This window comes from Tursiops truncatus, chromosome 11 (genome assembly GCF_011762595.2).
Source record: "Tursiops truncatus isolate mTurTru1 chromosome 11, mTurTru1.mat.Y, whole genome shotgun sequence".
In the NCBI taxonomy this organism is placed as follows: Eukaryota; Metazoa; Chordata; class Mammalia; order Artiodactyla; family Delphinidae; genus Tursiops; species Tursiops truncatus.
The window spans coordinates 79,652,515-79,675,210 of NC_047044.1; positions in this window are offsets into that span (position 1 = coordinate 79,652,515).

A 22,696-nucleotide genomic window follows, 5' to 3' on the forward strand; every position below is an offset into this window, starting at 1 on the left:
ATTATCAAGGACTTGAATGATGCCTAGGTGGTGATTCTTAACACATCCTTATTCAAATAACCTCTTAAGCCTGTACATAAGACAGACAAATTCTGGAGAAGGACTGTATGATCATAAACTTAATCAAGTGGTGACTCAAATTGCACTCTGCTGTTACAAATGTAGTTTCTTTCCTGGAACAAATGAACACATCTGGTGACTGTTTCTTTGTTCATTGTTGTTTTTGTTTGTTTTTAACTTGTTAGTAAAGATCAACAGAAGCTTTTTGCTTTTAACTTGAAGGGTCAGCAATATATACTCAGTGTTCTTTCACTGTTCAGAGCTACATTAGCTCTCTTGACTCCATCATAACTTAGTCCACAGGACTTTGGTCACCTCTCCATTCCACAGAACAAATGGTTTCCTAATATATTGAAGACAGCATGCTGATTCGATGTGGTGATCAAGAAGTAACAATTACTCTGGAAACCTTGATAAGACCTGTATGTGCTAGAAGATGCGATATAAAACCCACAAAACTTAGGGGCCGAGGACAAAGTAATTTGTATAAGATTTGCCCTTCTGCCACCATAATCAGCTCAACAGTGTTCAGACTTTGGGACAGCAGGCAGTTCCCTAAGAGAACACGCAAGGTTAGACCCAGCATTGCCCTGGATTTCTGCCTGGAAGCACTTTGCAGCCTGCAGCACAGAACATAGTGGTCTTGCTGAGTTGAGAAGACAGAAATTTGAATTTAAGGAGGATGAGGCAGCTGGAATTTGTGACATTAAGTGCCAGAGAGAAGGGAGCTATGCAGAGAGAGAGTGCTCTAGAAACCTGGCTCTAGGTCCCTTTGAGTCTTTTGCTGATTAATAAGCTATACGTGTGTAGAGTGAATCCATGAGACCGAGCAAAGAGGAACTATTAGAGAGCAATAGGATGAACAATCCCCAGTGCTCACACAGGGTGGGGAGCCATTCATGTTTTGACCAGAGGAGAGAGACCTCACTGAATACTGGGAGCATTCAATAGAAACTCTGGAAGAGTCACATGTTAGTAGTAGGGTTAAACCAGCTCCTGACTAATGGCGATCTTGGCCCATGCTTTAAAAAGCTTAAAAGGGGATTAAGCTAATCCATAAGTAATTTACCTGCCTCCAAGATCAAAGCCCAATAAACTGAAAGACAACCAAACTAGCACTGGACAACAGAACATTCATAGGGCCTGATACCCAATCAGGAAGAAGCAGGAAAACATGACCTATCTCCAAGGGGGAAAAAAACAATCAGTCAACAGAAACAGAACAAGAAATGTTAGAGCTGTTGGAATTAGCAGACAATGACTTTAAAATAGCTATTGTAAATATGAGGAGAGAAATGGAAAATACATATTTTTATAAAAAAGAACAGGAACTTCTAGAGGTGAAAAACTGTACTATCTAAATGAACACTTGACTGGTTGAACTGTATTTCCCAAGAAGATATGTAGAAGTCCTAAACCCCAGTACCTAGGAATGTGACTTAATTGGGAAATAGTGTTACTGTACATGTAAATACTTAAGATGAGATCATCCTGGAGTAAAATGGGCCCTTAATCCACTATGACTGATACTCTTAAAAGGAGAGGCAAGAAACACACAGGGAGAAGTTGGTCAGTTGACAGTGGAGGTAGAAATCAAAGGAATGCATCTATAAACCAAGGAATGCCAAGAGCTGTCAGCAAACACCAGCAGCTAAAAAGACAAGGGATTCTTCTCCACAGATTTCAGCAGGAGCATAGCCCTCTTGACATCTTGATTTCAGTTCTCCAGAACTGTGAGACAATAAATGGCTATGGTTTCAAGCCATCCAGTTTGTGGTACTTTGTTATGGCAGCCATAGGAAACTAATCCAACTAGATTAGCAGATTGTAACTGTATAATTATAATTATGACTGTATCAGATTATCTACTGGAGAATGGAAAACTAAACACAATGGAGAAAAAAGACTGAAAAAAATTAACAAAGCCTCAGTGTGTGAGACAGTATCAAGTGATTATATAAATATATATGTAGTTAAAGTCCCAGAAAGAGAAGAAAGGAGCAGAAAAAATATTTGGAGATTTTTTCCAAATTTATTGTGAACTATAAACCCACATACCCAAGAATCTCAACAAGCCCAAACAAGATAAACACAAAGAAAACCACACCAAGACATATCATAATCAAATTTTTGAAAACAAGTGATAAAGATAAAAATGTTAAAAGCAGCCAGGGGCGAGGGGTATGAAGAAACATTACATATAGAAGAACAAAGATAATGATTTGTGCTGAGTTCTCCGTTTAAAGAAATGCAAGACTGGAGACAAAGGAATGGATCTTTTAAAAGAATCTCGAGAAAGAAAAAAAAGTCAATTTTATATCCTGTGAAACTGTCTCTTGAAAATGAAGGAAAAATATAGTTTTTTAACAAAGTTGAGAGAATTTTTCATCAACAGCTGTGCATCCTAAGAAATATTAAAAAGAGTTCTTTAAGCTAAAGGAAAAAAAATCATATGGAAATTCAGTTTACATAGAGGGGAAAGAAGAGAAGCAACATTGTTAATATGTAAGTGAAATAAAACACATATTCTCTCATTTTTCACTTCCTAGAGATTAATTGAAATTTTGAAGTGAAAAATATTAGCAATGTATTGGGGGATGATAACATACCATAGACGTAAACCGTGTGATAACAATAACATTTTAAAAAATGGGGAAAGGCTTCCCTGGTGGCGCAGTGGTTGAGAGTCCGCCTGCCGATGCAGGGGACACAGGTTCGTGCCCCGGTCCGGGAAGATCCCACATGCCGCAGAGCGGCTGGGCCCGTGAGCCATGGCGGCTGGGCCTGCGCGTCCGGAGCCTGTGCTCCGCAGCGGGAGAGGTCACAACAGTTGAGAGGCCCGCATACCACAAAAAATAAAAAAAATAAAAGAAAATGGGGAAAATGGAAGTATACTCTCTTAAGGTTCCTAAATTATACATGAACTGGTATAATACTCTTTAAAGGTACATTGTGATAAATTAAAGATGCATATTTTAAATCTTTGAACGCACACGAAAAAATAAAGCAAAGAGGAAAAGCTCATATGCCAATAAAAGAGATAAAGATGACTTCCAAAATAATTCTATTAAGCCAAACGAAGACAGGAAAAGATGAAAAAAAAAGTTAACACAAAAGAGATAGTAAGATGATAGATTTAAACTTAACTATAACCATATCGTTAATTATGTTTAATGCAAATGTACTAAAAGTACCAACTGAAAGGCAGTAGTTTTTAAACTAAAAAATAAGATCCAGCTATATGCTGTCTATAACAAACTCACTTGAAATATAAAGACATAGGTAGGTTTAAAGTAAAAGAATGTTAAGTAATATGTCATGACAACACTAATCATAAGAAAGCTGTAATGATTTTACCTGATAAATTAGATGAGAAATATTACCAGAGATAAAGAAGGACATTTCATGATAATAAATTAGTCAATTCATAAAGAAAACTCAATAATCCCAATATGTGTGTAACTGATTTCAGAAACTTAAAATGTATGAAGCAAAAACTTACAACGGAAATAGACAAAGCAACAATTTTAGCTGGAGACTTCAATAGTCCTCTCCCAGCAATTGATAGAACGGGCAGACAGAAAATCGGTAAAGACAGAGAAAATTTGAACACTATCAACCAATTTGACTGAACACGTAGATAACACTACATCCAACAGTGGCAGAGTGCATACCCATAACAAATGGACATGGAATAATCACTAAGATAGACCATATTCTGGGTCATTAATAGTCTCAATATAATTAAAATTATTAAAATCATATGTGATCTTTGACCACAATGAAATAAATTAGAAATCAGTAACAGGAAGAATATTGCAGAAACTGAGTATGAAACTAAAAGTCTTTCAACAAGAAAATTCCAAGACCAGTTTGTTTCAGTGGTGAATTCTATCAAATATTTAAGGCAGAAATAATAACAATCCTACGCAAACTCTTTTAGAAAATTCTTTATGTTGTGTGAAGCCAGAATTCTCTGATACCAAAACCAAAGTCTTTATAAGAAAAGAAGTTCAAGTCCAATATTGCTCATGAACATAGACAAATAGTTTCTTAATTCACTATAAATAGATATAATCCAGCTGCATTAAAAAAGGATAATACATCATGACCAATTGGGATATATCTCAAGAATACAAGGTTAGTTTAACTTTTAAAAATCACTATATTAATAATCAAGTAATACAAAAGAGCATTTGAAAAATTTCAACAGCCGTTTATGATAATAACCCTGAGCAAGTTAGGAGTAGAAGCCAACATCTTCCATATGACAAAGGGCATCTACAAAGAAACCTACTGCTAAGATCATAACAGTGAGAATGAGATGAGAATAAATGCTTTTCCCCGTCAGAAACGAGACGAGGAGGTACATTCTCACCCTTTATATTCAGCACTGTATTGGAGGCCCTAGCCAGGCAATGAGGCAAGAAAAATGAGTAAAAGTAATAAATGTGGAAAGGAAGCAAAAAAACAGTCATTCATTTGAATGACTGTTTATGTAGAAATCATAAGAAAATTTTTTTAATGTTACAAGTGATTTTAACAAAGTTTCAGTATACAAGGTCAATGTACCAAACCCAATTATATTTCTATATACTACTAGTAAAAAGTTAAATACAGAATTAAAATAATATTACTTACTTTAACACTCAAGACTTTAAATACTTAGAGTACTTTAACAAAATGTGTAGATTCATTGTACCCTGAAAACAACAAAAAAATGTTGAGAGAAATTAAAGGAAAACTAAAGAAATGGAGAGACATATCATGACCACGAATTCAAAGACTTGATATTGCTAAGCTGTCATTCTCTGCAAATAAAAATTTCAGATACAATGTAATCTCAGTCAAAACTCCAAATGGAAGGCTGTTTATTAGGTATTAGCAATCTGGTTCTAAAATTTATAGAAAATTCAAAAGAACCTATATTAGCCAAAACAGTTTTGGAAAAGAACAAATTTGGAAGACTCACAATACCTATTTCAAGATTTATTATAAAGCTAAAGTAATCAAGATAGTGTGATATTGACGTATGGTTAGACACATAGATAAATCAATAGGACAAAATAAAAAGCCTGGAAATGGATCCAAATATAAATATATGGTCAATTGATGTCTGACAAACTTACCAAAGTAATTCAACAGAGAAAGGATTGTCTCTTCATCTCTTGCTTTCACTATAGACCAATTATAGAGGCTAAAACTAAGTTCTAAAAGAAATCATAAAAAATCTTTGCAACCTTGGAATAGGCAAAGATTTCTTAGAGACATCCCACAAAGCACTAATCATATAAAAATTACTGAAAAATTACACTACATCAAATTTAAAAACATGTCTTTGAAAGATACCATTAAGAACTTGAAAAGCAAAGCAGTATACCAGGAGAAAATGCTTGCAGTGAAAAGGACTTAGGTCTAAAATACACAAAAAAAAATTCTCACAACTCAAAATAAGACAAACAATATAATTTTTTAAATAGGGAAAAGATTTGGGAAAAAATGCATTACATAAGAAGTTACATAAATGGCCAGTAAGTACATTAAAAGATACTCAATATCATTAGTTACTATGGAAATAAAGATGAAAACCATGAGATACTATTTTATATCTACTGAGACTAATATTAAAAAGACTGACAATACCAAATTTTGGCTAGGAAATGGAGCAACTGAAACTCTCATATCTTGCTGATGAAAGTGTAAACTCGTATAATCACTTTGAAAAGATGTTTAGCAGTCTTTTCTAAATTAAACATACACTTTTCATAGTACCCAGCATTCCAACTCAGTGTTTACTTACCCCCCAAAAAATGTGTGCATGAATGTTCATAGAAGCAAACCTGAAATCCAAATGTTCATCAAATGCTGAATGAATAAACTAATTGTGGTACATCCACATGATGGAATATTATGTAACAAACTTGTTACAAGCAACAACATGGACGAATACAAAAAACCTTATGGATGAATGAGAGAAGCCAGTTATAAAAGAGGGCATAGGGTTTGATTGCATATACATGAAATTCTAAAACAGGGAAAACTAATTTATACTGACCAAAAGAAGATTACAGTTGCCTAGACCAAGGGGTGGGGAATTATCAACTGCAAAGGGACACAAGGGAACTTTTTAGGGTGATGGAAATGTTCTATATCTTGACTGTGATGTTGTTTACTCAAGTATATACATTCATCAAAACTCACTAAACTGTACACCAACATGGGTATAATTTATTGTATTTAATTGTACTTCAATAAAGTTGCTTTAAAAAAAAATCTGAGCCTTCCACCTCAGCAAAATTTTTAGAGTTCCAAGGTGAACAAGTTGCTCTCTTTGGCCCCTTTTATCACTAAGAAAGAAGTCTGCCCTGCTCAGTGCTTCAGGACTAATGACTTAATTCTCTAATTCTCCAAGTCCCCCTTCTGGACCTTAACTTCCCCAGCCCCTCTCACAGGAAGTATGACTCCTATAATAAATCCTTTATTTCAAAACACTCCTAGTTGCTCTGCTGCTCCAAGCGGTTTCCTAGACCAAAACAATGCCCTTATTTACACATGGGAAAATATACAAAAGAGTCAATGAGCTAGTCATTTGTGCTTCCAAGAATTAAACATCGAAACTCACAAACATGGGACTTTCCTGGCGGTCCAGTGGTTAAGACTCTGCACTTCCAATGCAGGGGGCGTGGGTTCCACCCCTGGTCGGGGAACTAAGATCCCACTTGCCGTGCGGCGTGGCCAAAAACTCACAAACGTGGTCTAGGAAACCTTCAGTCACTCACTGTATTAGTTTTCTACTGCTGTGTACCAAATTGCTACAGACTCGGTGGCCTAAACCAGTATAATTTATTAGCTCACAGCTTCTGTGGACCAGGAGTCTGGCACGTTTTAGCTGGGTCTTCTGCTCAGAGTCTCATAAGGCTGAAATCAAGGTATCTGCTGGGATCCTGATCTCTTGTGATAAATCAATAGGACAGAATAAAAAGCCTGGAAATGGGTCTTCTTCTGAGCTTACTGGTCGTTGGCAGAATTCAATTCCTTGTAGTTGCAGGACTGAGGTCCCCTCTTTCTCGCTGGCTGTCAGCTGGGCACTGCTCTCAGATCCTAGAGCCCACCCTCAGTTTCTTGTCACGCAGCCCTCTCTACAACATGGCAGTTTGCTTCTTCAAGGCCAGCAGGTAGGCATTTCTCTTGCTTCAAATCTCTCAAGCCAGTCTATTAAGGAGCCTTAATTAGTGTAACACTATCACAGGAATGAGTATCCCATTACTTTTGAATATAATATAACCTAATCAAGGAAGTGACTTTCCCATGATTTTCACAGGTCCTGTCCACACTCACTCCATTATCTCAGCATTTAGGGAATAACACAAAAGGTATGGGCCTTGGAAGATGGATAGAATTCGGAGAGACAAAGAGGAAAGGGAAAAGAATTTCAAGCAAGGGAATGATGTAATGTTGTAGATGTATGTTGTTGGGCTGAGAGAAGGATGAAGTTGGCATACTAGAGCTACAAGCCAAGTGAAACAGGAGTTTTGTGCTAGAGATCATGGGAACCAGAATAATTGGAGAATAGAGTCAGAATAATTGGAAAATAGAGTCAATTTTTACCACTATACTGAGAAACGTGGGCTTCAACAGAAAGGCAGAAGGGAAATGGTATGTGGAATTTTAGTAGGGAGAATGACACAACAAAGGGTACATTTTAGGATAATAAGAAAAGTGAATAAAATTGAGAAATTATCGGTATAACTAGACATAATCTGATTCAGATACAAGGTGGTACACCTTCAGCTAACTGTGGGAGTAGAAAGGAAAGAAGAAATCTGAGACCACTAAAGGAAATTCCATGACATATTTGTCCCTTCTGTAGGTAGTCCTTCCCAAAACCCATTTCTTTGATTTTATAACCTTGCTTATATCCACTGTTAGCTTTATATCCTAAGAACCATTATCTGCTTATGCCATTGAGTTAGATAATTAGTGATAAAAATGCCTACCACTTATTGGGTGCCGTTTAATTTTCACAACAACCCCACGAGAAACAGAAGGGTAGAGAGGTGGAACAACTCACACAGGTAATCAGTATCAAAGTTCTAAATAGAATTCAGGCCTTTCTCCCTGCTACGCACCATGACATACTGTCTCCATAAAGTATTAAGTTTGCTAAGTTTGTGTGTGCAGAGTAGTTTAAAAACTGGTTTTACTTACGATAGCTACAATTTAATGTTTGTTTGTCTCAAGGGGTCTAATCCATAGAATGCCAGGCAGAGGAGGATCAAAAGCATAAAGCTGTATCTACTCATTAAACTGAGATAGAAAATAGAGATAATTATCCTAATGATTTACATGTACAATGTCTTAATTATATTATAGAAGTTTATGAGATGATGTTCATAAGATACCTGACTCGTGGCAATCACTCACGAAATGTCAGTTCCCCTTTCGCTTTTTTCCCTCTTTTTATTCTCTTCTACTAGTTACTCCTCTTCTACATTAATAAATTAAAATATAGGGGTCAGCTAGTTTAATGTTGTTTTAAAGAAAACTACGTATTTGCGGAGAAGGGTGAAGCAGTAAGTCCACCAAATTCACATGCCCCTAAGAGGCTGTGGGAAAGGAACCGCAAGCAGATTGTACATTTTTTTAGGAAAAGGGGGGGGACTTACAAAGATGAGGTTTGGAGCAACGGAAAGCTTATGGCAAGAAAAGGAAGTGCATGGGCTCACCATCAGTAACCTTTCACGGTGACCCTGGAGTATGAAACACTCTGTGGTTTGATTTACCCCGATAATTACATTGGTTCTGCGTTTGGCGTACCAGAGGACAGAAAGTTGCGGTTGTGCTACAGATTGAACTGCCTTTGGAAACTGATTTTTCTCCCTTCGTGAACTTCACAGCAGCAGTTCAGCCCCAGCCTCAGCTGAAGGAGACCCCTCTGCTCTCCTGCTGGCTAACAAGTACAGACTTAGCCTCGGGGCCACATAAATCCAGGCATGTATCAGTTCATCTCCAAACACCCAGCACGTCTGCTCCATCAATTAGAAAGCATCAGGCAAGCGAGCCATTAGAAAGTTTAGCATGATTAGTAGCTACCATGAATTTTCATATCCACTTTTAACATCTCCATTATTTCAACTAAGACCTCTGGTTATTAGTTTTATTAAAAGAGTGGGGGTAGGGCCAGGGGGAACAGAGAAGAAAAAGACCCAAACTTGCTTCCCAGGCAGGTTAATACAAGCTCTTCCTCAACTCTCTTATTCTTGATTTAAGGAACATTCTCAGAGAGAGAGCAAAGGAGTTTGGGGTTGTATGGAAAATTTGACTCAAACCAAAAACCCAGCCAACACCACAAAATGGATTGGAGTCAAATCAGATAAATAGAAAAAGAAAAGAATACAAAATATTTTTGAATGACAGTATCAAAAAGGTTAAAAAGCGTAACAAGGACCTGATTCAAAACGAACGTACCACGGGTTAGCTGTAACCTAACAAGGTGTTTTCAAGTATTGATTCAGTGATGTTTCCTTCTCTGTGCCCATAGAAATTTAATTAAATGTTCACAAACATATACACTCTTCTTGGGTTTGGTTTCTGTAACTACCAAAAATAATGTTTGAGAAATCACCCAAACCTCTCAGTGTATTATTCATGTAACCTAGATATCTCATGAAAACAAAATGTACAAGACTCTAGTGCCAGTTAGCATGTGAAAATATCTGGCAACAGTCTGTTTTTACTTCTTTGATAAACTGTATTGTCTTTTTGTTATAATGGAAAAGGATTAGTAAGGCTCACCAAATAAACAGCAGTTTCCTTAGAGAAATTGACCGTTGTATTTTATAAAACCAAGAAATCAATGTTGAATAGAATATGGGGGTCTTTGACAGACTAATGGAGGGCAACCTTCAAGGTCTATAACCATGAAAAGATCTGGTTCAGATGAGGATTTGGGTTAGTGATACATTTTGATACTTTCTATTTTAAGCACCCCAAAATTTAGATGCTTATGCACAGATTATCCAATTTTTTCTGAAAATCTTTAGTCTGCAAAATTGTGTTCTACCAGGACTTTTTGCCTGTGTTTGGCCTGGAAATGATAATATTTATAATAATATATCTTGAAATGCAGAGGTGTGCCCAAAGGAAAAATAATAATAAAAAAAAAGTGAACCAGACACTTTCAAACCTCAAAAAATGTTTGGTTTAGTGAGTGCTTTGAGTGAAGGCTCAGAGAGTAGGGGCAAGATACATTTTGAAAAGTCCAAACAAGTTTTTCTTATCCTTTGCCAGAACGAGGTTGGTATTTTTCAAACAAAATTTTTACTATATATTGAATAAGTAAAGAAAAAGGAAAGAGATAAAAGCAAGCACAGTTTAGAATTTAACTTTTGGCGGGGGGAGCTTAAAGCACTTAAGTAGAACCCAGACGTTTTCAAATACATGTCAGCTCTTGTACTGTCTGAGGTTACATCACCTGTTTGATTTAAGATCAAGACCTGAATTACGAGATAGTATTGCCCTTTGCAGCCAAGTCCACATTTGAATCAGCTTTTCTGTATCACTCTGAGTAAATCGCTTTCTTGACCACTAAAGTCTGATCTGAGCTCCTGAAATCAACATCCTGATACATGAATCCGGAAAACCTGTAATTGATGCCAACACAGGGTTATCATTAGGTGATAAGTCTTCAACTTTCTTTTATTCCATCATTCATAATGAGGAAGTTCTTGCTTCCGAGATAATTAAAGGTTGGCAGATTTATAAGCAGGTTTGCTTTGCCACTTTTTTTCTTCATATGGTTTCTTTTCAGTTTCTCTTCCTTAATAACTAGCTTAACACCTTTATATAATAAAAAGGTCAGATGGGCTCCACACAAAGCACCCATAATAGCTGGCAGCCTATCCCCCTGCTATTAGCCATCATTTAGCTCAGCAGAAGTGTCAGAGCAAGTAGGAACAAAGAGAAAAAGGAGCATTTCTAGGGGCACATCAGTGAGAGAGCAGAGGAGGAAAGAGGGGCTGAAAGACAAGGCATGAGGGGAGACACACTGCCTGGAAACAGCGGCATGAATCCTTCTGAAGGAGGCAGCAGGCTTCCTTGCAATACCATAAGATTATCTTAAGAAATGAATGCTTTGGTAGGGGTACAGACATGCAATGACACAGGTCTAGACACATGTGAAGGACAGACCAGGACATGGCTTATCCATTTTCTCCCATTTTCAGGATCACAATCAATTCACTGCAGCCAAGTAAAGCCTGTAATAGTGCAATTAATTTTTTAAGGAGACCAATATGAATGCAAAAAAACCTAGTTATTTGAAATGTATGGACATAGTCTAGTTACCTACAGATCTTTATTACATAATATTAGGTCAACCTGTAAGACATGGCTAATATTGACCATTTTTGACCTACCAAAAAGGCAATTTCATATGGTTCTAGCTATGTTTATAAATAGAATGGTGTAAAGATTTTCTTTGGACTTGAACATCAGTCTAATCTTGTGGATTTTTCAGATTCAGTGCATTTAAAAGCCAAACACGAAGTTATTTGTGTTTCTTCTTTTCCTAGAGTATGTCTATCTCTTGCCCATCTTTATGGATATCAAGTGTTTAATAGATATCTGGCCCTACAGGCCAAGGTGTGGGAAAACTTAACTCTCAACTCAGTATGAAATCAAGGATGCAGTTTCTGGTTAAGCCCGTAAATTCCGCACAGGAAATACTCCTTGTTCTACGGCCATATCCTGTATATCTTGTCCCAATTCACCAGCAAATGTTAGTCCTCTTTCAAAGAAAGACTTGAGGGGAAAAAAGTGTTCAGCTCTGAAAAAGCAATTACTAGTATCCTCTTGATGTCAGGAAAATTTTATTTATTTCCCAACATATTCTTACCAAGCAACAGAGAGAAGAGAGTGTCTCAGTCAGAAGACCTCACACAAGCTCTCTTGGCCTCAGCAGCCTTAAGAGGGGTCAAGCCACATGAACATGAGCTCCCTTCTTGTTCTAAATTCTGCTTTTCACTCTTGTACTTATAATTGTTAATACTCATGAAATTCTTAGGGTGGCCTAATAAGTCAATCTAAGGCTTGCTATAATCTGCCTGAATTTGCCCCAAACCTTTAAAAAAACACAAATATGAACCAATGAACCTAAATTATAGCATACTGTACATTTGCTGTAGGAAACTTCCTATTATCACTACCTTTATATACATGATTTCTCGCCGAGTAAGTAGGAGACAAACCACTTAATAATTTCCAGGCCGGTGAACTTTTGCCCAACTTCAAAATAAAGTTGTTATTCTCCTTCCAGCAAAAGTTGAAGAAGTATCAAGCCCAGCGAGAATGAGTTGCCAGAAATAAAAAAGTCCATGTCATCAATATGCTAACAGTGTCAGATCAAATTGTTCCAAGTGGTTTATTTCCTACTGCGTGCATTCATACAAATTAATCTCAGTGAATACTAGAGTTTGGGTGGCCAAAGAGCTACCATAAAGATGCTTCTCTTCTGAGATTGCATGGAGACGTTTTTAAGAGTAAAGGATTTCATAGTAACTTTAAGGTAACATTCTCAGGGAAAAAGAAATTCCAAATTTCTGTATTGCAAATTGCCAAGAACTGGGATCAAGTCCTGATGCCTCCACTGATATGCTCTGGAACTGAAAAACAAGTCAATTTCCCCCTTCCTCAAGGTCTTGAAATTAATGTTTTATCTGGATCTCCTATGTCATAGTAATCAAGGTTTCCCAAGAATAAAATAGAATTATATGGCATCTTAGATTCCTTCCAAAGGTGGTATCACTGTTTCTTTCTCCTTAATTAGTTGATCATATTGCCAACTTTTCCCCAAGGCATTGTATTTATTCCAGCAAATTCTTATTTAGAAAGCTCACGTTACAATGATCCTGTACGCTTTATCTGGATTGGCAAATTTAAGCCCCCATCCACTAATTTATGTTTTATTAAAACTGATTCAGTTGAGGGAGCATATCTGAAAGCACTGCAAGGAAATTGCTTGAAGGCAAACTGCAAATTAAAGTCTATATCAAATCCCATTTATAAAAGTAAATGTGTGTATGTGGATAAGTGGGTCTGGACACAGTTGCGCAAAGGCAGGGAGGTAACCATGGTGTGAATTAGGAATGCCCTCTATGGCCAGCGTGCTGATCAGGGCAACTTTATTCTAGAAGGATGTATTCAGTGATGGGCCCGGAGAGGCTGGTGAAGGGGAGGCTCATGCCAACACAGAACTGATTGTGCTATTTCCTGTCTCAGTGACAGCCGGTTATAATGAGGCAGAGGTGAGTGTGCCCCAGCCTCTGTGGGTCTGGAAGATGCATTTAAATTCGATAGAAGAGCCAGCACCTGCAAGATAAAAGAACCAGGGAATCCGCTAAAAAGGTGGGCAAGCATTCTTAAAAAGGAAAAAGGATGATTGCGGAAAGGGAAGAAAGGAGCATAAAGAGGGGGAAGGAGTGATACAAGGAAAACGCATGTGAGCAAAAATGAGAAGGGAAAGCGAAGTATTTATTAAGGAAAGAAGGTGACGATACAGGGAAAATTAATTGAATGAAGAAAATGATTCTACTTTCTAAGTCTGAAAATGGACGACAAATGGTCACTATGTAGAGAAATTCTAGAAACCCTCAACAGCTCAAATTAGCTATTTCACCTCATCATTTTTTTCATAATATCAAAAGAACAACACATTCTGACCTAATTACTGACATTTTAGTGAGTCCCTGGATTAGTAGGTAAGACCTTTTACCCTTGGAAGACATGAACGTTACCCTTGATGAGCAATAGAGCATCTTCTAGAAACTTCTACACCTGGGAGCTCAGAAACAAAGTGCATCACTGTCATTCTCCATGGTTTTGGTCTTGAATTCCAAGTTTTCTTTTGCCAAGAATGGTGGGACTTGCCCTATTTCAGGAATTGCCTTAAATCAGAATGTTTCCTTAATTAGCAACCAAGTGCAATGACTGAGAGCTAGCACCTTGTGGACCACCACCCCAAGCAGTGTGACTTAAAAGCAAAAGGAAGTTCCACCTGCCAAAAGTATTCCTGAGTGGTTCTGCTATGATACTTAAAGGCAAGAAAAGAGCAAGAAAATCTTGTTGAAATAAGGCAAGAGAAGGGGAAACACATAAAGCCAATATTGTTCATAATTTCATTAGAACAGATTAGTTTAGAATCTTCTGGAAGAAGACTCTGCAGGGGTAAGACCGGAGCTGCCTATGTTTAATTGGAGAGAGAAGAGAGGAAGGCTCACACATGGTTGCTACTAGACAGCTTGTGGGCGCAGAGAGAGGCAGAATGGGTGGTAGGTGGGCTGGGGCACTTGGAAGGAGATGCAGTGAGGGACCGAATGAAAGGCCATATTTGGTACGTGGTGAATGGAGTGAATGTGTGTGCGTGTGTGTGTGACATGCATGCTCATGTGTGCCCTCCCACCATGTGCGATGCAACCAAGAATCACATTTGCAGGCTGGGGAGAGAGGGAGACAGCATATGCCAGCCCAGACGAGGCTTCTCTCTGTGCTGAGGGCTTATAAGTCTCATCTTTTTACCAAACAGCAAAGAGGCCAGTTTCATCACAATGCCAGTCTGTACTCTGAATACTACTGCTTAATCCAGGATCTTTGACAGCAAAAACCTAGAGGCATTGTCCATTATCATCTCTTTCGGAGGTTGTTTTAAATAAACAGAGGTGAACAGTAAGCCATTCTCTGTGAAACAGGGTCAGTGGTTTGCAGTAAAACTCATAAATGATCGACAGCCCTGATTGGATATTTATGATTGCTGTGCTTGGGTCTTTGCTACCACTTTTCTAGCCGTTTCATAGATTATCTCTGTGATATAATTATTCTCATTTTACAGAGGAAGAAATTAAGGGGGAAAAGTAACTTGCCCAGACTACTCAGAAAGTTACGGTCTTGAGTAGAAATCAGAGCTCCCCACGCAGAGCACTGAGTCCCACTTCTCACAGAGACTGTAGTGAATGCTGAAGAGCTTTTAATTTGACCCTGAACATCTTGATCTCACTCAAATTTCACAGAAACAAGGGTAATTATTAAGAGTTTATCTCTAGGTATGATTCTCCCATTTACTGACCCTGGAATGGTGAATTGGATCTTGCATATTGCCAAAGACCACCTGCCAGAGTTATCATTGTACTCGAGAAAATATGGAGCGAGGATGAGAAACACCAAAGACTGATCGTTCGGACCCGGATGAATAGAGCTGTCCCTTCTCTCAAGGGCTTCCAAGAAGAGAAATTGCTTCAGGAGAAAACTCATGGGAACTAAGTCAGGAGCCTTGCCTTATTTATTCAGTGTAAAGAAGTGACGATCCAGAATGTCTGGGTGGTTGCATTTACCTAATATTTAGAAATTTATCCCAATTGAATCCTAAATAATTTTTGGAATACACATCTCTAACGTGTCTAATTAATTGTTGAAATCTTTACAAATGGGTGTCATCTTAGTTAGAGAGAAAGCCAGGCTTCCGTACAAACTGTGCTAGATTTTCTTGATAGATAAACTTCTGTACTTTAAAGAACTACTGTACCTTAAGTCATTTGATCCATTAAAGGAAGAGAGTAAGACAGTTGAGTCCACGTAAGCTCATGGACTGTTTTGCAGCCTGCTATTGTATTTTAGTACAATGGATGGAACAATTTCCTCTCTTTCTATTAGGAGTGCAGAAAATCTGATTACAGGATGGAGAGAGGGAAGAAATAGGAAATCAAAAAGATTAATAGAGCTAAGGGAGCCAAAGGGTCAATGGTTGAAATATGCAGCAGGAGCTTAGCAATGAGAATTGGAGACATTAAGAGAACAGAAGTAGGTACACCTACTTTTAAGAGTAATGCAGAGGTTCTTCAAATATATCCAGGTCGAGAAAGATAAAACCTGCAAAATGATTACAGATTAAAGGAGACTAAAGACATGGGACACTAAGTGCTGTATACATGATGCTGGACTGGATTCTGTATGGAAGGCAAAAATACTGTAAAAATACTAACAGGACAATTAAAAATTGGAATATGGGTAGTAGATTAGATAAAAGTTTCATATTAATGTTAATTTTCCTGAACTTCATAACTGTATTATGATTATATAGGATATATTCTTCTTACACCCTGAAATAGTTAGGCTTAAAAAGGCATAATGCCTCCAACTTGCTTTCAAATAGTTTAGGAAATAAATAGGGATAGGTGCAAATCAATCAATAAAATTATTGTCTCTCTCTGTATGTATGTGTATGTATTTCTTTTTTTCTCTGCATATAAATGTATATAAATACATACATACATGTAGAGAGAGGAAAGACACAGAGAGAATGATAAACCAAACAGGACAAAATATAAACAATCAGTGAATCTGGATAAGGGTCTATATGAGTTCCTTATACTATTTTTTGCAACTTTTATATAATTTTGAAATTATAACAAAGTAAAAGTTTAGAGAAACTTAACACAGAGTAGAGGAACTAACCAATTTCTTAAACACACAGCCTATTGTATGCTTAAACACTCCTGAATACCTTGACATCAAAGTTTTCATCCACCCGTTCGTTAACAGGATACATAGTGAAGAGAAACAGGAAAGCAAAGACTCTAGTGTATGCTCTCGAAGTTTCCTGTTGACTTTCAACAGCAATCGCGTGCCCTGTCATCACTTGAAGTTTCCATTTCTATATCTTAAAAATCTTAAGATTCAAACAAAAATCCTTTGTTCCCAGTCCTAAGCAGCTTGAATCAAGGTATTGACAGCTGCTGAGAACCACAACACAAACGCCAAGGAGGAAGTAAGCCTAGCGCTCTCCAGATGGCTCTATGTACCCCCACCGCCAAAGAGCCAGGAGGGTCCACTGTTTTAGCCATCTATAGAAATTCTCATTCCTTAGTGGTACTGTAAGGCCTGATACTTTATGATTTCTCCTAGCAGTTTTGAGGGATTCTCCCAAGCCCTTAGGGACATATTGCTTAATTACCTTTCAGAAAGCGAGTAATAGTATTTTGTGATCATGGACAGATTACACACACAGGCACAGATACACATCGTCTCTGTGTTCTGAGACTGCATGACTCACTGTCTTCTATTCAGATAGGTAGCGTATTATGTTTGGCTGGGACACAAAACAAGTAGCTTAACGAGTTGCACGAGCATGTGGCCTTTGTCCATAGCCCAGAGGAGATCACCTGTTGGGCCCTCAGTGGAATTTTCACTCCCTGTCCAAGTCAAAAGCATAATTGAAAAAAAGATGTTGTTGGTCTCCAGGTGTTTCTTTTGAGTTGGCCAACTTCCGCCTTCTATTGTGTTTCCCAGGGATGGGAGGTTTGAAATTGAGTGGTAGTTGGTGAGATTATTGCAAAGAGAGCTGAGTAGGAAATGACACCCAACCAGTCAGACTGGATATCTCTTTCTGAGGACATGCAGCAACTCCCATTTCTCTTTTAAAAGAGTTGCTCCTTGGGCTTCCCTGGTGGCGCAGTGGTTGGGAGTCTGCCCGCCGATGCAGGAGACGCGGGTTCATGCCCCGGTCCGGGAAGATCCCACGTGCCGCGGAGCGGCTGGGCCTGTGAGCCATGGCCACTGAACCTGCGCGTCCAGAGCCTGTGCTCCGCAACGCGAGAGGCCACAGCAGTGAGAGGCCCGCGTACAGCAAAAAAAAAAAAAAAAAAGAGTTGCTCCTTTTAAAGAAGGCTCATGTCCTCATGAGTTAGAGTCAGGCAGGATATAACCGATATGCCTACAACCTGCCCTGCCTTCCCACCCACTCCAGGCTAATCCGTACCTACGGGTGCCTTCCAAACTCTTTTACGATGTACATCTGGCAAGTCCTTACAGGTGAACTTCACTTCATTCCGTCTGCTCTCTTTATATCCCCTTAATACTTAAACGTAAGTGGATTTTCCTCACAAAACATATATTCTTAAAAAGTTGGGTGTAAATGTTATTTTCAAAACCTCGATATGTATTAGTCAGGTCTTGGTATCAAACAATAAAAATACATTTTGACTTAGTTAAGCAGGAAAGGAAATTACTAGAAGTGTGTATCATTAAGAGGCCACAATCAATAGAAAGGCTGGACAACAAAAGTTTGGGGGAAAAGGCCAGAACCAAGGAAGTCAGAACCATGGAAACCCATGAAGCAATCCAGGTGAAGAATCTGTGTAAAACATCTCCACAGATACCTCCACCACGGCTACAGCTGGACACCACCGCACTAGACAACAGCAACTATGGCCCCTGGGGATACTTTCTAAACTGTTTTTGGGTCTTTGCACCCCCCCTTCAAAATTCAGGGTCCCCATGGGGCATCCAGTGGCTGGGCCTCAGTCAGATGTTTCAACCCTCGAAATCTGCACCCTGACCAGAAGGGTCCAGATTCTGAGGAACAAAAACAAATGCCAACACATTAAAAAACTTCAAGAGAACCAAATCTGAGAAATTCTATTTCTGATTCATTTGAAAATTGAAAAAAATCTTACTTTTAAACAATTGCCCCTTTGATTGAACTTTCTCATAAACTCATATTTTTGACACCCCAGATTTATTCACTCAGTTCCTCCCCCACCAATTTTTATAATATCTTTTATTCCCTTTTAAGTTCACGTGAAAATAGGAAGAGTTTTTTGGTCTTAGCTTACTAAAATATTTGTGAACTTTCTTCCGTTTAGCATCATGTCAATGGGCTAAAGGGCAAGAATAAATGTATCTAATCAGAAACAAAGTTAATTGATCTCTTCCTTTGCATTTCCCTGGCACAGCATACAGGATTATCAGGTTTTCTGATGCATTTCCTCCTCAGTCTAGTAGAGGTGGAAGCTGAAACTGTGGGCTGGTCCTTCTCCTGTAATTAAAGGTTAAGTCTTTATGAATTAAAGGTTAATTAGAGTAGTCTTGAGGAGGAATGAAACACTAATGTATTCCATTTGAACCATTACTGAATATCTCTTTTACATACACAGAGATGAGGCTTCAAAACACCTTGGTCAGTTTTTAGTGTTAGTGTTCAAGTTACTAAATGAAGGCAAAGATTTTAGGATATTTCCTTTCCAATGATCTGCCTTCCTTAGGGAGGCATCATACAACCTAGGTGCGTCTCCCCTGGGATCTGGAACATGTCTATAGAGTCAAAAAGAATGAACATATATGGAGTGCCTACAGCAGTCCAAGTTTTGTCATAGGTACTTCATGTGTATTACTGCATCTCATCCTTATAATTATGCAAAGAAAGTAATAGTATGCCCTCTCTTCAGATGAGTACACTTAAGCTAAAAAATAACTGTTACCCAAAGTCACAGAGCAGTAAATAAGAAAGTCAGGATTCAAACACATACTCCCAGAAACCTTACTCTTTTCACTAACGCCATAATGCCTTGGAAATGTACTTTATGTAGTCAGGTGTTATACTGTATCTGGTCTCAGGCATTTTTTCTACAACTTGGAATTTCTATAAAATATAGCATTTTTTTCCTTTACTAAAATGGCTAGTGTGGCCATAGACCCTGACAGATTTGGAAGCCAGAACAATTGTCACAAATGCCTATTCAGGCCAGTTGCTAAAGCGATCACATTTCTTGCTTTCATTCACAAGGCATGTTGTTTTACTTCCCTGCGATATAGCCGGATATGCTATTCGGGCCCTGAAAAGAGAGAATTAGGTCATGCCTTCCAAATGCCACATCCTATTTGAAATTCAAGGTGGAGTGGGTAATGTTTTCACTTTTTTTTCTGATTAGAAAAATACACCTATGATAAAACTAATTTAGAAAAGATAACAAAATATAAGAGTAAATTAAGTTATCCATAATTGATGGGATGGTTTTGATTTGGTAGATATATCTAAATACAAGAAAATCATAACTTTAGTTCTACACAAACGTTTTCAGTACAGAATCAAACTCAGATTCTTCTGGGCTGTCTCTTCAAGCCCACCAAGGCAAGAGACTGGATGTGAGAGCTCATGAGAGCCCCATATCAGACACCTAATATTCACTTCACAACTATTTGATTAATTAATCTCATGTAATTTGATCCCTGGCAAAAGAGGCAAGATGACAGTTTTCATGATGAAAGGCAGATATGAATCAAGCAGTGTTGGCAAGTAGTTATCCTTTCTGCAGCTGAAGAGGATGCCAGCGGAAGCCAGCCCATTCTCAAAAGTGTTGCCAGGCCTGCCCGGCATTTTTAAGAGATGTGTGACTGAGATGGATTCATTCATCCACTCAACAAAGCATTTATTGAGTGCCTAGTATATACCAGGGCCTGGCAAGTCTTCTGGGTGCTGGGGATTAAGCAGTGAGCAAGACTGACAGTCCCCTGCTGTCTTAAAAGAAAACAAACGAGAAATGTTCTTAAAAGACCAGCATCCTTGTATCTGAAATTCCCATGAACTTCAAAGCCTTTATGCCAGGGATAGAGGAAAAAACTACCCACCATCATTTGCTGAAAGGTAGTGTCCAGTGAAATATTGTGTTGAGATAAGGAAGCAAATTCAAATCAGGGTGGTATTTAGGTAAAAAGAGGCTCCAGGCTGGATGGTGGTTTAAACCCCCGATGCAAGGTAATGGGCTGGTTGGTTGCTTTTTCACTCTCACCCACTTATGGACTTGGATCTAAAAGATGCCATATTCAACTGAAGAGGAATATCAGAAAGTGTGGTTATTTTTTCCAACAGTCTTGGAGAACACTGTCATTTTTCCTTGGAGATTTTCTTGATGTCTTTTATATGTGTGGGTATCCTTAGGCATGTTTTAAGCTGATTTCTGGGTGTAGCAGGTTTCTCCCATCTTTGTCCAATGCAACACACCCAAATTACCACATAGAGTTCCTGGTTTCAAGATGTTGGATTTTTTTTTTTTTAAGAAAGATTTTTTGGCCTTCCAATACTTCAAAGTTAAGGGACTCAATGCCTTTTAAAATATTTTCATGACTGCCCAACATAGACAAGTTACAAAACTTTAATATGGGAAAACAGCCTCACCAAGTCACTCGGGCGTATGTTCATAAATTATTTACCTCCCTACCTATTAAGTTTCTATTTATTTGTTTGTTTCAGAGATTGTCTGCATGTCTCTTGGACCCTCCTTCTGTTTCCTGTTTGTGATCAGAGGCTGCAGGGTGGGACTTAATGCTCAGGTATGAAGACACTTGGTGACTGAGAATGTTGAAAGATACTGTGAGTTTTTGTCTGGTGTGTACTTTCTCCAGCAGAGCTTTCTGGTTGCTAACCAGGGACGTGGAGAATTTTCTCTTTCATTGTCTGTTTCCTAGTTCCTCTCCCACGCTTGCAGCATGACTGATTAGTCATTGTTCTTTGGGGGGAATTTGTAGGAAAGGAGGATGAAAGAAATGCAACCTCCTCCTTGCAATATGTAATCCACTAATTTGAGCAACAAAGAGAAAGAAAAAGATGCAACAAAATAACCTAGTTTCCAATTATAACACTGCTATACTAGATGAGTGATCCTCAATGTTTTTGCATATGAAGACCATTTTTTAATTTAAAAATCAGTCATGAACACACACTCCCTTCCCCGATGCACAATTGTGGCTGTACTTTCAATGTGTGTTATTTAGGCAAATATATAATCAGATGCTACTACTAGGTATGAAGAAACATTTAAATGAATTTCTATTTTAACTAATCATAAAAACATCTATCTACATTTGAAAAATAACAATGCATATATGAGGAAGAGATTTTCAAGCCATAAGTATGTTTGGTACACCAATGGATTCATAGATTCCTGATAATAGCACTAGGGTTTTCATAGATTTGGATCAACCCATAAGTTGAAAAGTTTAGAATAAGGGAAGAAACACTATATGACACTTGATTTGGACAGAACCAAGGTAGGCATCTGGGGACCTCAGGTTTGACTGTGTCTGTGCCAGGTAGCTATGTGAACTTGGGAATGTTACTTAATCTCTTTGGAGTATATTTTCTTTATCTATAAAGTGGTGATGATAAGATAATGTTAATGTGTTTTTCAAATCAGATGAAAGCTATGAAGGGAAGGTGGCTTGATTACTAGAACCAAAGTTAGTTTTTCCCTTCCTGTTCCTCGCAACCCTGGCACTACAGCACATCGTAGCCAGTGTGTACTTGCCTCTAAGGCTAGAAGTGAGAGACATGTCCAAACAGCTCAAGCCGTACGGGTAGTGACATTTATCCACCACTGGCTGTGTTGAATTTACACTGATGACCTATTCATGAGAGCCTTGGTGTCTGTTTTCCAAACTACAAAGTCATTTCCTAAACAGAAGTTCTGCTAATCCCTGAAGTCTCCTGATATGATGTGCCATGCTGCTCTCTTAAGAACTGGCCTTTCTATTTATTGTGATTCATACGAGGATTTGCAAAGAATACGAATTCACAACCGAAATGAACTAAGGAAGTACCACGCTTGTAGCTAAAATTTTAGCATTTCAAGTCTGTAAATAGCGCCCCTTGTGTAATCCATTATTCTCAGCAAGGATCCATGGGCTCAAGTCTATTTATTTTAACTGAGTTTTTCTCCTGTCATCTGGTAAGATTTAGCCATAACTGTAGCAGCTGCAGTCCAAATTACCGTGCTGCTCGGAATAGGTTCAGCTTGTACTGCTCTATGATGAC